The following is a 16,463-nucleotide window of genomic DNA, read 5'->3' as shown; positions in this document are numbered from 1 at the left end:
CTCCTGGGACAAGCTTTGCCAGAACGTATGGCATACATCTGGTCAGGGAAAATAGATTCTAGGGCATCTGTTGTATGAGCTGGGCTCCCTGAAATGGAATGATGTTCATAACCGGAATGCTTTGGAGAGAGCGTTGATGTATAGCTGAAGCCAGCACACCTCTCTCTGGATTATGACCTTCTCAAGGGCAGGAGGTAGAACTGGTTTCTGTTTGGTTCAACTGAAATGTTTTGAAAACCTCCTGTGTACCAGGAACTGTGCAGGTGCTGGGGATACAATGATGAATAAGACTTGGCGTCTGTTCTCGAAAGACTTACAATCTAGTAGGAGAGAAAAAGGGAGAATTTTAATATATGTTACAGGTATTATTTTAGTGATATGCACAGAATGCCCTGGGAGCATAAAGGAGTATGCGTCTTATTTATCTCCATCCCTGGTGGCGTGGTGGAAACACAAGGAAGGTCAAGTGTGAAGGCCAAATGCCATAAACTTGTTCAGCTTTCAATCCATATTTGTTGAATCCGAAGTCCTTGAAGGTATTTGAAAACAGAGCAAGAACCGTTTTTTTTTCTGCCCAAATTTTGAGATAAATATGGGCGGGAAAATAAACACATAGCCCTGCTGTTGGGGGTGGGGAGAGGACGGGGTATGAGGTATTTGTCAACACCCATCTGATCTTGGTTTAATTTTTATTAAGAAAGGAGGCAATTTTCTTTACAGAGGCTCAGCTGGCTAGAAATCATATTTGCAAGGCGTGGAAGAGTGAATTAAATAGGCAGAGCCAATTTTCTGAGTGATAATACCTGGATCCCCATCTCCAAGTAGGATTTCTAGCTAGGTTTGCCTCTGTAAAGAAAGTACCTTTCTTTCTTAATAAAAATTAGAACAAGATTCGGTAGGATTCTGAATAATATAAAAACTGAAACATAAGATCTAACCCCCTTATTTCAGTACTATAAAAAATACTGCATCAGGACTGAATGCTAGGGAAAGATGCCAGGCATACAACATACACTTTGATAATTTTTTTTTTTTTTTTGTAATCTGCGGGGCAGTTAGGACTAAAATGAAGGGAATACAGAAGGTTGAACCCCAGCTCTCCTTCCTTAGAAAGCAGCTTAGTATGGGAATTTATGAAATTAGAGATTCTGGAAGAATCCTGTAATTTTTAGGACTAAGGGCTACCCCTGGAACAGTCAGGGGTCTTTTCATGTGGAGCCACTTTTTTGTTTTTGGGTCAATATCATTTGAAATCAGTGCCCTGAGGAGCCCAAGGGTAAGTTCAAGTGTGGTTCTCCCAAATAGAAAACGAGCAGGTAGGGTGGCAGAAATAAACCAGGCACCAGCTAAGAAATTGGACAGTCACATCATGTACTTGGAGTGATGGCCAGGCCAAATTGGAAACCAGACATAAAAAATTGGCCCCATGGCTTAGCAGCTTCACCAGACACAGAGAGAAAATTATCCGGAGATGAAATTCCCCTGCTGGCATTGACTACTGTCCCAGATTCTTCCTTATTCTCCGGAGGCTTCTGTATTATTTAATTGATATCACGAACTTACAACAACAGCTCTCTAGCCTAAAATCTGGGCAGAGTGTTTTACAGCTTCAATGTATGCCATGAGAATAGCCAGGAAGAATCCATCCATAGTTTAGAGACAAATAACAAACTTGGGTAGATTTCCTCTTTTTTAAGTTTGAATAAAAAGAAGGGAAACAAACAAACGAACAAAAAAGCCTCACAGATCCATGAAAAAAAAAAAGATTCTGCATCTACAAAAACATAACCTAGCTTTAAGTAGGTAGAGAAATAATAGAATTTTGAAAAGGATTTACTACAGAAAGTCAAATAAAGTTTAGATACTATTAACTTTCTATTTTCAGCAAACAAAAATTGATGTTCCTAAGCTGGTTGAAAACTTAAAGCTGCAAATCAAAATGACTTGTCCAGTATGAGGCAAAACCAATGAAAGGAAACTAATAGCTGGACATTTTATAATGAAAATTTAGTATTTCATAGATATAAGATCACTGGTAGAATGAAAATGTTCCAAATTATAAAGGAAGACAAAGAAAACTTCTACATATAGAAAAAGAAAATAAAGGAATTATAAATAAATATGATGACAGAAATGAGTGGGTATATGTGATTGTAATACATATAACCCAACCACTAAAAAAAATATAAATGAATTAAATTCCACTATTAAACAGCAAAGATTCTCAGTTTGGGTCATCCCCCCACCCAAAAAAAAAAACTTACAAATATGCATGTGTGTGTGTGTGTATGTATACACACACACACATATATGTTTATGTATGTATGTGTATACACACTCACACACATTTAAGAAGTAACTCAGAATACTTAAGAAGAAAATACAAGAAGAAAGCAAAGTTGGCAATATTAATATAGAAATGTAGAATTAAATGCAAAAAAGCAATTAGTGTGTTTCAACCAATGTCACAAAACAATTTATGTATAAATTTTTGAATGAAAAACTAATTTGCTCTGTAAACTTTCACCTAAAACACAATTAAAAAAAGTTAAACAAAAACAATCACTGGCAAAGAGAGCTATTGTCTATTCATAAAAGGTGAATCACATGAAGATATTTTATAAAACTTTATATCGTGTATATATATATACACACACACATATATACACACATGCATATTTAGTGATTGAAATAGGGAAAAACTCACAGAATACAATTTTAGTGCCAGGTTTTAACACATTCCTCATTACTTGACAGATCAACTAGACTAAGAAGGGAAAAGATATGGATAATCTCATTAATATTATTTATGTCAATTATATATTTATCTTTATGTGTATCTATATCTAGCTGTCAAACTTTGATCCTCTAAACAGAGATTTCTGCTTCTTTTTCAGGTAGCTATGAAATATTTACACAAATTGCTTGCATAGTACATCAGTGGTTTTCTGTGAACCTGCTACATCAGAATCATCTTGAAACTTCAAAACAAAGCAAATGCCTCAACCATTAAAAAAAACACACACACATATAAATATATAAGATATATAAAGATTTTAAAATAAGAATATACATTCTTATATATAAATAAGAATGTATATTCTTATTTTCTCCCCTGTCTAACACAAAATGTAGCATCCTGTAGAACACAGTTTTGTAACTTGCTTCTCTTAACAATATATCTTAGAGATCTTTCTGTATTAGTACATAGACAGACTCTTAATTCTACTTACTTTCTTCACATAGTATTCCACTGCATGGATGTGAAATAATTTATTCAATTGATCCCCTATTGATGGCCATTGGCAGTCTTTCGGTATTACAAATAATAATGCAATGAATTACCTTCTAGAGATGTCAATTTGTACAGATTAAGATAAATTCTCCAAAGTGAGATGGCTGGGCCAATACATGAATGTGTTTGTATTTTAGTAGATATTGCCAAATTAGCCTCTGTAGGGGCTGTATAAATTTGAACTTTCACCAGCAATGTATGAGAGTGCCTATTTTTCCAAAGCTTCTCCAACAGAATTCGTTGTCAAGCACTTGTATTTTTGCCTTTCTGATGAATGATGTTGGGTATTTCTTCATATATTTAAGGAACACATGTATTTTTTTCTGTCACCTGTCTATTCATAATCTTTGATCCTTTTATTATTAGATAGTTACTTGAAATTTCTATTTTTAAACATCTTGCAGGTAATTCTTGATGGCGGGTGAATTTAGCAACCAGTCTTTTGAGCCACAAAACAATCTAAAAACACTTCAAAAAACAGACACTTCACCAGATATATTCACTTATGATTTGATAATAAAACTAGAAATTAATAACAAAAGAATGTTTTTTAAAACACACTTAGCTACTTAGGAATAAGCAATCTCAAACTTTCCTAAATAACTTTTAGCCAAAGAGGAATTGAGTTATAGAATATTTATAAAAAGTGACATTTATAATATTATATATAAAAGCTTATTGGCTGTGTCTAAAGTTGTACTTTGAAGAAAATTCAGTTGCCTTCAGTGTTTTCTAATTAAATAAGAAAGAATGATATTTGTGAGTTGTCATTGTTAGTAACCTCTTTGTGCCTCAGTGCTTTCATTCACTAAGTGGTGATGATAATAACTAGTGAATATCTGCCTTAAAATTGTCGAGTGCTTATTATGTGTCAGGGCCTGACATTATAAAAAAAAAAAATAGCTACCCGATAATGCTAGCTTGTATTGTTATTGTCATCAATATTGTTACCTAAAAAAATAGTAAGAGGAAGGAATTGACAAAGATTAAAGCAGAAATAAATTAATTAGAAGTTAAAAAAAAAAGAACACTAGACTTGATAAATAAATCTGAGCTACTTCTTTTTGGAAACAAAACAACAAAATAGGTAACTATCTAGCTAGTTAAATATATATAAAAGGGGGAAAAATACACACACACAAAAAAAAAACCACAAAAGTAGGCATAAAAAAAGGCATATAATCACAGATGTGAAAAAGATTAAACAATTACTAATGGATGCTATATGTTTAACCCATAGTACTAAATTGAAAATTTTATTTGGAGCAGATGACTTTGTAGGATGTAACTCAACATGAGGGTAAAACACACACACACACACACACACACACACCCCAAAACATGAGCAGATCAATAACTATGGAATAAATTGAAAAAGTTATCAAAGAATTATCTCTCCAAAACTTTCTCGATCTAGATGGTTTTTAGGCAGGTATTTTAAACTTTCAAGAACAGATTTAGTGCTTTTTAAACTGTTCAAGAGAAAAGAAAAACATGGAGAATCCTGAAAGATGGCGGTGTAAACAGACCATCATTCCAACCCTCCCTCACAAATACAACAAGGAAACGGTGCGGTGCTCCGCTTTGAGGGACTCTGAGTCAGGGAGGAAAGGAAAGCAGCTGGGAACTGCAGGCAGGCAAGAATCAACGAATCAACAATGAGTCACATACGGCAGGAAGATCTCTTCTCCCACTGTCTCTGCCCCTCCCCCCAGCCATGCGGGCCACCAGCTGCTGTGAACTGGGGAAGTGACCCCAGAAAAGGAGCCTGCTTCCCTAACTGTACAAAGAGACAGGACTCCAAGCTTCTGCTCTAAAATCAACAAGGCAGGCCTTCCTGGGAGTCCATTTGGAGTGTGCCAGCACCTCCCCATCTGGACACTGTTGACTGCAAGCCTACTGTGAAAAGCTACAGAAGGCCCGTGCAGTGGAGTCTGCTTTCATAGTCAACACTCTACCTGCCTCCCTAGGCACTCCATAGCTCAGGCTTCTGAAATCAACAGGACAGACCTCCCAGGGAGTCAGTTCAGTCTGTTTGTGCCCCCTTCCTGTTGGTGCCAAGGACTGCTGACTGAGGCTACTCTGTGCTAGGAAGCAGGCATCTTTAGTGGAGGCTACACCCACAGCCAACATACTACAGGGGGCTCTGATAGCAATAAGAAAGACCTCCCGGAGGTCTGTTTAAAACGTGCTAGCATCTCCCCACCCAGACTCTGTTGGCTGCAAGTCTGCTGTGAATTGCTACAGAAGGCCTGAACAGTGGAGTTGGCTCCCATAGTCAGCAGTCTACCTGTCTCCTTGCTCAACCCACAGCTCTGGCCTCTGAAGCCAACATGACAAACCTCCCTGGGGGTCAGTTAGGGTTAGTCTGCCCCCACTTCCAATTGGCACTGAGGAGTGCTGACTGAGGCTGCTGTGTGCTAGGAAGCAGGAGTATTGGGTGGAAGCTGCACTCACAGCCAGCAAGCTACTGAGGGGACTCCGATGGCAGCAAGGCAGACCTCCATGGGGATTTGACCAGATAGTAGCATCCCCTTTCCCACCTAGCAATTGTTGGTTGCTAGGCTTTTGCAAATTGCTACAGAAGACCCCTGCAGTGGATCCTGCTCCTATAGTTAGCTCAGGCCTCCAAAACCCAACAGGACAGATCTCCTTGGGGGTCAGTTTGGGTCCGTCTGCTCCCGCTTCTAGTTAGTGCTGAGGACTGATGACTGAAGCTGCTGTGTGCTAGGATCCAGGCATCTTGAGTGGAGGCTACACCCACAGCTAACATATTATGGTGTGGCTTTGATAATAATAAGGCAGACCTCTCTGGGGGTCTGTTTGGAGTGTGACAGCCCCTCATCCAACTTGTAACTGTCAGCTGCTGGACTGATATGAACTCCTACGGAGGGTTCCCTACCGTGGAGTCAGGAGGTGTGTTGCCTAATTGGAGACTGCTCCTCCAACCACCGCGGAGCCAGTGGTATGCTGAAACCAATGAGACAGATCTCTTGGAGGTCCTTCTGGGGGAGTGCCAGCCCCCTCAGAGGAAAACCTGCCTGTACTTTGCCTGAATGCTAGCTCAGACATAAGCAGTCCCCACAGAGCAGGGATGGAAGCCTAGGGAAAAACCAAAGGATGAAAGCTTGCCCTGAGTGTTGGTGTCAACTGGTGGACAGACTGACCACAGTGTGTTCTCTGGTGTGTTTGGGAGAGATTGAAAGTTGAAAACTGAGACCTGGAGCTTTTGAATCCTAATTAAACCAGGGAGGGAGAAGGAGCTATCACAGAGAAGGAGAGGAAACGGTAAGCAAAGGCCAAAGGCTCTGCCTGTTTAAGAATTTTGTGCAGAAAGTTTTACAGGCAAAAATAACAAATATTGGGGAAAAATGAGAAAGTTAATACTCTTGAAAATTCCAGTGCCCCAACAAAAAATCACAAGACACACAAAGAACAGAGAAACAATGGCCCATCCAAATGAACATGACAAAAAGGGAGTTAAAGTGCATTGAGGGATGACCAAATAATAAAAATAGGAAGAATACCATACAACGTTAAACATAATTAAAGAACGAAGGAAAAATGTAGAAAAAAGCTAAAAGAAATAAGGAAAGCTATGCAAGAACAAAATGTCGATATAAAAAAAAAAAAACATTGCAACTGAAAGAGACTAACAAGAAAAACACAGTAGAAGGACTTACCGTCAGATTTAATAAGGCAGAAGAAAGAATCAGTGAATTAGAGGTTAAGATAGTTAAAATTACAGACACTGAAAAGCAACAAGAACGAAAGCTCAGGAAAGTTGAGCACAGTTTAATGGAATTATGGGACAACAACAAGAGACCTAATATATTCATCATGGGAATTCTAGAAGGAGATGAGAGAGAGAAATGGACAGAAAGAATATTTAAAGACATAATGACAGAAAATTTCCCCAATTTAATGAAGGACATAAATCTACAAGTCCAAGAAGTTCAAAGATCCCCAAGCAGAATAAAACCAAAGAGGTCTATACCAAGATACATCATAGTTAGGCTCTCAAAAAGTGACAACAGAGAATCCTGAAAGCAGTGAGAGAGAGGCAAAGAGTCACATACAAAGAATCCCCAATAGATTAAGTGCCGATTTCTCCTCAGAATCTTTGGAGGCCAGAAGGCAATGGAATGATATATTTAAAGTGCTGAAAGAAAAGAAGTGTCAACCAAGTATACTATACCCAGTAAAACTATCCTTCAAGAATAAGGGTAAAATTAAAACATTTCCAGACAGACAGAAGCTGAGAGAGTTCATATCCACCAGACGGGCCCAGCAAAAAATACTAACGGGAGTTCTGTAGATGGAAGGTAAAAGACACTAGAAAGTAATTCAAAGGTATACATAGAAAGAAAGATCCCTAATAATGAGAAATGCATGGACAAGTGTAAGGGCTAGTAATAAGGTATTCATACTTGATAATTCTAAATGTTTTGTCTTTCATATTTTTAATAACAAATATATAAAAAGCAAGGGTAGAATTATATTACAGGGTACGTAAAATATAAAGAGATAATCAGTGATAACAACGGCAAAGGGGAGGAGGAGTGGTAAAGATACAGAATTTTTTTGTACGTTATTGAAGTTAAGTTGGTACCAACTTACCCTAGAATGTTACAAATACAAGCTGCTAAATATAATATTCATGGTAACTGCTAAGAACATATGTACAAAATACACAAAAGGAAAGGAGAAAGGAACCAAAAAGGCTCACTACAATATACCAACAAAACACAAAAGCAATAAGTAGTAAAGGAAAAACACAAAGAAGGCTTGGGCGCACAAAAAAACAAAATGACAGAAGTAAGTCACTGCTAATCAGTAATTACAGTGAATGCAAGTGTACTAAATGCTCCAATCAAAGGTGAGAAGTGGCTGAATAACACCTTGCTTAAAAACCACTGAGTCAGATAGGCCCATAAAACAAAATGAGAACTAAAGGGGTGTACCAGCCCACGGACAAGGACTAGAAGGCAGAAGGGGACAGGAAAGTTGGTAATAGGGAACCCAAGGTTGAGAACAGAGAGTGTTAACATGTCGTGGGATTGGTAACCAATGTCAGAAAACAATATGTGTACTAATTGTTTAATGAGAAACTAGTTTGTTCTGTAAACCTTCATGTAAAGTACAATTAAAAAAAATAAACCCACTGGGTAATAGAAGAAATCAAAGAAGGAATGAAAAAAAAAATGCCTAGAATCAAACGAGAATGAAAACACATCCTAGCAAAGCCTCTGGGACACAGCAAAGGCAGTGCTCAGAAGCCAATTTATAGCAATAGACGCATATGTCAAAAAAGAAGAAAGGGCCCAAATCAAAACATTAGCTATACAACTTGAACAAATAGAACAGCAAAAGAAAGGAAATAATAAAGATCAGAGCAGAAATGAATGAAACAGAGAATAGAAAAACAGTAGAAAGAATTAAAAAACAACCCAAAAAGTTGGTTCTTTGAAAGGATCAACAAAATTAACAAACCATTGGCCAAACTGACAAAAGAAAAAACAAGAGAGGTTGCAAATAACTCAGATAAGAAATGGGGGACATTACAACAGACCCAACTGAAATAAAAAGGATTATAACAGAGTAATATGAAAACTATACCCTGACAAATTTGAATACCTAGAGGAAATGAACAAATTTCTAGAAACATACTCCCTGCCTAAACTAACACACTGAGATAAAAAAATCTGAACAGACCCATAACAAGAGAAGAGATTGGAAAGGTTAACAAAAAACAAAAACAAAAAAACTCCCAACATAAAAAAGCCCTAGCCCAGATGGCTTCACAGGAGAATTCTACCAAATATTCAGAGGAGAGCTTGCACCAGTACCACTCAAACTATTTCAGCACATAGAAAAGGAAAGGATACTTCCAAATTCATTCTATGAAGGCAGCATAACCCTGATATCGAAACTAGACAAAGACATCACACAAAGAAGAAAATTATAGACCAATATCTCTCAAGAATATAGATGCAAAAATTCTCAACAAAATTCTAGCCAATAGAATTCAGCATCATTAAAAAAAAATGCCATGACCAAGTGGGATTCATACCAGGTATGCAAGATTGGTTCAACATTAGAAAGTCAGTCAATGTAATCCACCAAAAAAAAAATAAGTAAAATAGAAGAATCACATTGTCATCCCAGTCGATGCAGAAAAGGCATTCGATAAAGTCCAACACCAATTCCTGGTAAAAATTCTCAATAAAATAGATACAGAAGGGAAATTCCTGAAAATAATAAAGGACATCTATACAAAACCAACAGCCAACATCATTCTTAATTAAGAAGGGCTGAAACATTCCCCTTGAGAACAGGAACAATACAAGGATGCCCTTTATCACCACTCCTATCTAACATTGTGCTGGAAGTCCTAGCTAGAGCAATAAGACAAGAAAAAGAAATAAAAGGCATCCAAATTGGTAAGGAAGAAGTAAAACTTTCTCAATTTGTAGACGATATGATACTATACACAGAGAACCCAAAGGACTCCACAAGAAAACCACTGGAACTAATAGAAAGATCCAACTGATTTTTGTACGTTTATCTTGGATTCCTGTACACTGATAAAGAGAACTATGAAAAGGAAATCAGGAAAGCAATACGATTTATAATAGCCCTTAAAAAATAAAATACTTAGAATAAATCTAACCAGGGTGTAAAAGACCTATACAAAGAAAACTACAAAACACTACTGCAAGAAACCAAAAATGATCTATAAATGGAAAAACATACCATGCTCATGGATAGACTTAACATTGTGAAAATGACAATTCTACCCAAAGCAATCTACAAATACAATGCAATCCTGATCCAAATACCAACAGTGTTCTTTAAAGGGATGGAAAAACTAATCATTAACTTTTATATGGAAAGGAGAGGCTCCAGATAAGTAAGCACTATTGAAGAAAAAGAATAAAGTTGGATGACTCACACTAACTGACCTTGGAACCTACTATATAGGTACAGTAGTCAAAACAGCCTGGTACTGGTACAATCACAGACACAATGCCCAATGAAACAGAATCGAGAACCCAGATGTAAATCCACCCACCTACAGTCACCTGATGTTCGACAAAGGCCCATTAAGTGGGGGAAAAGATAGTCTTTTTAACAAATGGTGCTGGCAGAACTGGATGTCCATCTGTAAAAAATGAAACAAGACTCATACTTCACACCATACAAAAAAACTAATTCAAAATGGATCAAAGATCTAAATATAAAACCAAAAACTATAAAGATCATAAAACAAAAAGTAGTGTCAATGCTAGAGGCCCTTATGTTGTTGTTGTTGTTAGGTGCCGTTGAGTCAGTTCTGACTCATAGCGGCCCTATGCACAACAGAACGAAACATTGCCTGGTCCTGCACCATCCTTACAATCGTTGTTATGCTTGAGCTCATTGTTGCAGCCACTGTGTCAATCCACCTTGTTGAGGGTCGTCCTCTTTTCCACTGACCCTGTACTTTCAGGCATGATGTCCTTCTCCAGGGACTGATCCTTCCTGACAACACGTCCAAAGTATATAAGACACAGTCTCCCCATCCTTGCTTCTAAGGAGCATCCTGTTTGTACTTCTTCCAAGACAGATTTGTTCGTTCTTTTGGCAGTCCATGGTGTATATTCGATATTCTTCGCCAACACCACAACTCGAAGGTGTCAACTCTTCTTCAGTCTTCCTTATTCATTGTCCAGCTTTCAGATGCATATGATGTGATTGAAAATACCATGGTTTGAGTCAGGCGCACCTTAGTCTTCAAGGTGACATATTTGCTTTTCAACACTGTAAAGAGGTCCTTTGCAGCAGATTTACCCAGTGGAGTGCGGTGTTTGATTTCTTGACTGCTGCTTCCGTGGCTGTTGATTGTGGGTCCAACTAAAATGAGGTCCTTAACAATTTCAATCTTTTCTCCTTTTTTCTCTTGGAGTTAGCTACCCTTAGGGCGTCTCCTCTGCCCCCCACCCAATTCTGTAAGTCTCCCCTCAGCAGACCTCACAGGCAGAGGCCTGCCACTGCCTAGCACTGAGTAGGTAAATTTGGCTAATTCTATGGTTTAGCTAGAAGACCCATTTCATCTTCATATTAGCATGTGCTTCCACTTGGCCTTTGTCAATAATAAAGGAGTAATTTTGACTCCCAACTGCCTTACTCTTTAGTTTTTGTTTGTTTCTTAATTTGTACAGAACCTGGACAGGGACAGATGCCTTTTGTTGCTGTTATTCAAATTTATGCACCAACCATGAATGCGAAAGATGAAGAAATTGAAGATTTTTACCAACTCCTGCAGTCTGAAATTGATCAAACATGCAATCAAGGTGCATTGATAATTACTGGTGATTGGAATACGAAAGTTGGAAACGAAGAAGAATCAGTAGTGGGAAAATATGGCTTTGGTGATAGAAATGACACTGGAGATCACGTGATAGAATTTTGCAAGACCAACAACCTATTCACTGGAAATATACTTTTTCAATAACATAAATGGTGACCTCGCCAGTTGGAATACACAGGAATCAAATCAACTAGATTTGTGGAAAGAGATGATGGAAAAGCTCAATATCATCACTCAGAATAAGACCAGGGGCTGACTGTGGAATAGACCATCCATTGTTCATGTGCAAGTTCAAGTTGAAGCTGAAGAAAATGAAAAAAAAAATCCATGACAGCCGAAATGTGACCTTCAGTATATCCACCTGAATTCAGAGGCCATCTCAAGAATAGATTTGACACATTGAACACCAATTACTGAAGACCAGATGAGTCGTGGGATGACATCATACATAAAGAAAACAAAAGGTCATTAAAAAGGCAGGAAAGAAAGAAAAGACCAAAATGGATGTCAGAAGAGACTGAAACTTGCTCTTGAGGGTAGAGTAACTAAAGCAAATGGAAGAAATGATGAAGTAAAAGAGCTGAGCAGAAGATTTCAAAGGGCAGCTCAAGAAGACAAAGTGAAGTGTTATAATAACATGTGCAAATACCTGGAGTTAGAAAACCAAAAGGGAAGAACATGCTCAGCATTTCTCAAGCTGAAAGAACTGAAGAAAAAATTCAAGGCTTGAGTTTCAATATTGAAGGATTCTATGGGGAAGATATTGAACGAAGGAGGAAGCATCCAAAACAGATGGAAGGAATACACAGAGTCACTGTACCAAAAAGAAGGTCAACATTCAACCATTTCAGGAGGTAGCATATGACCAAGAACCGATGGTATTGAAGGAGGAAGTCCAAGTGGCACTGAAGGCAATGGCTAAAAACAAAGCTCCAGGAATTGACAGATACCAATTAAGATGTTTCGACAGATAGTACACTGGAAGCCCTCACTTGTCTAGGCCAAGAAAGTTGGAAGACAGCTACCTGGCCAACTGTCATGGATTGAATTGTGTCCCCCCCAAAAACATGTGTCAACTTGGTTAGGCCGTGATTCCCAGTATTATGTGGCTGTCCTCCATTTTGTGGTTGTAATTTTATGTTAAGAGGACTAGGGTGGGATTGTAACACCACCGTTACTCAGGTCACCTTCCCGATCCAGTGTAAAGGGAGTTTCCCTGAGATGTGGCCTGCACCACCTTTTATCTCTCAAGAGATGAAAGGGAAGCAAGCAGAGAGTGGGGGGACCTCATACCACCAAGAAAGCAGCACCAGGAACAGAGCACGTCCTTTGGACCCAGAGTCACTGTGCCTGAGAAGCTCCTCAACCAGGGGAAGATTGAGGACAAGGACCTTCCTCCAGAGCCCACAGAGAGAGAAAGCCTTCCCCTGGAGCCGATTCCCTGAATTTGGACTCGTAACCCATTAGACTGTGAGAAAATAAATTTCTCTTTGTTAAAGCCATTCACTTGTGGTATTTCTTTTATGGCAGTACTAGATGACTAAGACACCAGCCGACTGGAAGAGATCCATATTTGTGCCCATTCAAAGGAAAGGTGATCCAACAGAATGTGGAAATTATCGAGTGATACCATTAATATCATACACAGGTAAAATTTTGCTGAAGATAATTAAAAAAAGATTGCAGGAGTACACTGACAGGGAACTTTAAGCTAGATTCAGAAGAGGATGTGGAATAAGGGATATCATTGCTGATGTCAGATGAATCTTGGCTGCAAGCAGAGAATATCAGAAGGATGTTTACCTGTGTTTTATTGACTATGCAAAGGCATTCAACTGTGTGGATCACAACAAATTATGGATAACATTTCAAAGAATGGGAATTCTAGAACACTTAATTGTGCTCATTTGGAACCTGTACATAGATCAAGAGGCAGTTGTTCAGAACAAGGGGATACTGCATGGTTTAAAGTCAGGAAAGGTGTGCATCAGGGTTGTATCCTTTCACTGTACTTATTCAATCTGTATACTGAGCAAATAATCTGAGAAACTGAACTATATGGAGAAGAATGGGGCATCAGGATTGGAGAAAGACTCACTAACAACCTGTGATATACAGATGACACAACCTTGTTTGCTGGAAATGAAGAGGACTTGGAAACACTTACTGATGAATATCAAAGACTACAGCCTTTATTATGGATTGCACCTCAACATAAAGAAAAAAAAAATCCTCACAGCTGGACCAATAAGCAACATCATGATAAATGGAGAAAAGATTGAAGTTGTCAAGGATTTCATTTTGCTTGGATCCACAAGCAACGCCAATGGAAGCAGGAGTCAAGAAATCAAAGGACGTATTGCAGTTGGGCAAATCTGCTGCACAAGACCTCTTTCAAGTGTTAAAAAGCAAAGACGTCACTTTGAGGACCAAGGTGTACCTGACCCAAACCGTGGTGTTTTCAATTGCCTCATATGTCTGTGATAGCCAGACAGTGAATAAGGAAGACCAAAGAAGAATCAATGCCTTTGGATGATGATGTTGGTGAAGAATATTGAATATACCGTGGACTGCCAGAAGAAAGAACAAATCTGTCTTAGAAGAAGTACAGCCAGAACGCTCCTTAGAAGTAAGGATGGCAAGATTTCATCTCACATATTTTGGACCTTGTCATAGATTGAATTATGTCCTCCTAAAAATGTGTGTATCATTTGGGCTGGGCCATGATTCCTGGTATTGTGTGATTTTCCTATGTGTTGTAAATCCTGCCTCTGTGATGTTAATGAGGGAGTATGGGTGGGAGTTTTATTAGTGAGGCAGGACTACAAGATTGGATTGTGTCTTGAAGCAATCTCTTGAGATATAAAAGACAGAAGCAAGCAGAGAGACAGGGGGACCTCATACCACCAAGAAAGCAGCAGCAGCAGCAAAGCACGTCCTTTGGACCTGGGATCTCTGTGCCTGACAACCTCCTTGACCACGGGAAGATTGAGGACAAGGACCTTCTTCCAGAGCCGACAGAGACAGAAAGACTTTCCCTGGAGCTGATGCCTTGAATTTGGACTTTTAGCCTACTTTACTCTGAGGAAATAAATCTCTCTTTGTTAAAGCCAGCCACTTGGGGCATTTCTGTTAAGGCAGCACTAGATGACTAAGACAGACATGTTATTAGGAGGGACCAGTCCTTGGAGAAGGACATTATGCTTGGTAAAGTAGAGGGTCAGTGAAAGAGAGGAAGACCCTCAATGAGATGGATTGACACAGGGGCTGCAACAATGGGCTCAAACATAGCAGCGATTGTGAGGATGGCGCAGGACTGGGCAGTGTTTCATTCTGTTGTACATAGGGTCGTTGAGTTGAAATCGATTTGATGGCACCTAACAACAACAGCTGGGCTCCCTAAGAACCTCAACCTACATGATGATAGAGAGGACAGTCGATCCAGAAAATCTAACGGTCATGAGTTTGTTTTGAATTAAAAAAAAAAAAGCATGTTGTTGTTAGTTGTCATTGAAGTTACCCCCTGACTCATGGTGATCCCATGCACAGTGGAACAAAATGCTGCCTGGTCCTCTGCCATCTCTATGATCAGTTATGAATTGGACTGTTGCGATCCATAGGGTTTTCATTGGCTGATTTTTTGGAAGTAGACTGCTGGGCCTTTCTTCCTAGTCTATCTTAGTCTGGAAGCTCTGCTGAAACCTGTTTGGCATTATAGCAACATGCAAGCCTCCACTGAGAGAGGCATGGTGACTGTCCATGAGGTACAGGGGTAGGGAGGGGCGGGAGCCTTGGTGGTTTTAAAAAAAAAGCACTCAGCTGCTAACCAAATGGTTGGTGATCGAACCCACCAGCTACTCCGAGAGAGAAAGATGTGGCAGTCTGCTTCTATAAAGATCACAGCCTAGGGAAGCCCTCTGGGGCAGATCTACCCTGTCCTATAGGTAACTGAGTCACAATCGACTCAATAGCAGTGGGTTTTGAATTAAAAAAGAAAAGCAAAACCTGACAGAAATAAAAGGAGAAATAGACAAATTCTCAATGGACAGAGAGATTTTGACACATCTCTCAGAAGCTGATGGATCAAGCAGACAGAGAATTATGAGCATATAGAAGAATTTGAACAATACAATTAACACATTTGATCTTATAACATATATTCTTGCACTCAATAGGAGTTCCAAACCCACATGGAATGTGGAAAAAAAGTCCACATATTAAGTCAACAAATTTAAGTAATTATTATGTGGCTCATGCTCTCTGAATATAAGACAATTAAATTAGAACTCAACAATTAAAAGACTGAAGAAAAAAATTCATACATTTGGAAAATTAAAAAAGAAAACTCTTAAATAACTCATGGGCCAAGGAAGAAGTCACAAAAGAACTGACAAAATATTTAGCACTAAGCAGCAATGAAAATACTACCTATCAAAATGTGTGGGATGTAGCTAAAGTGGTACTTAGGGAGACATGCTGAATTTTAAGTGCATTTGTAAAAAATGAAGGGAAGATCAAATGAGTAAGCACAAAGCTCGGGAAGTTAAAAATAGAATAGAAAAGAATATACCCAAAGAAAACAGAAGGAAGGATATTAAAAATACAAGAACAAGTTAGTGAAATAGAAAGCAAAAATTTAAAAAAGAATAGAGATGATCAAGAAAAGCTCTCTGTTTGAGGGGAGCCCTTGTGGCCCAGTGGTTAAGAGCTGTGGCTGCTAACCAAAAAGGTCGGCAGTTTGAATCCACTAGCTTCTCCTTGGAAGCCTTCTGGGGCAGTTCCACTCTGTCCTCTAGGGTTGCTATGAGTTGGAAT

General features: G+C 38.7%; 1 protein-coding gene across 8 annotated transcripts in view; it reads left to right on the top strand.

Moving 5' to 3' along the window:
- RAP1GAP2 (RAP1 GTPase activating protein 2) overlaps positions 1-16,463 on the top strand; it is a 233,457-nt gene that overhangs the window by 154,886 nt on the left and 62,108 nt on the right. The window lies entirely within an intron of this gene.

Source organism: Elephas maximus, chromosome 19, assembly GCF_024166365.1.
Source record: "Elephas maximus indicus isolate mEleMax1 chromosome 19, mEleMax1 primary haplotype, whole genome shotgun sequence".
Classification (NCBI taxonomy): Eukaryota; Metazoa; Chordata; class Mammalia; order Proboscidea; family Elephantidae; genus Elephas; species Elephas maximus.
Note: the sequence above shows the minus strand (reverse complement) of the source record. Positions and strands in the feature narration are given on the sequence as shown.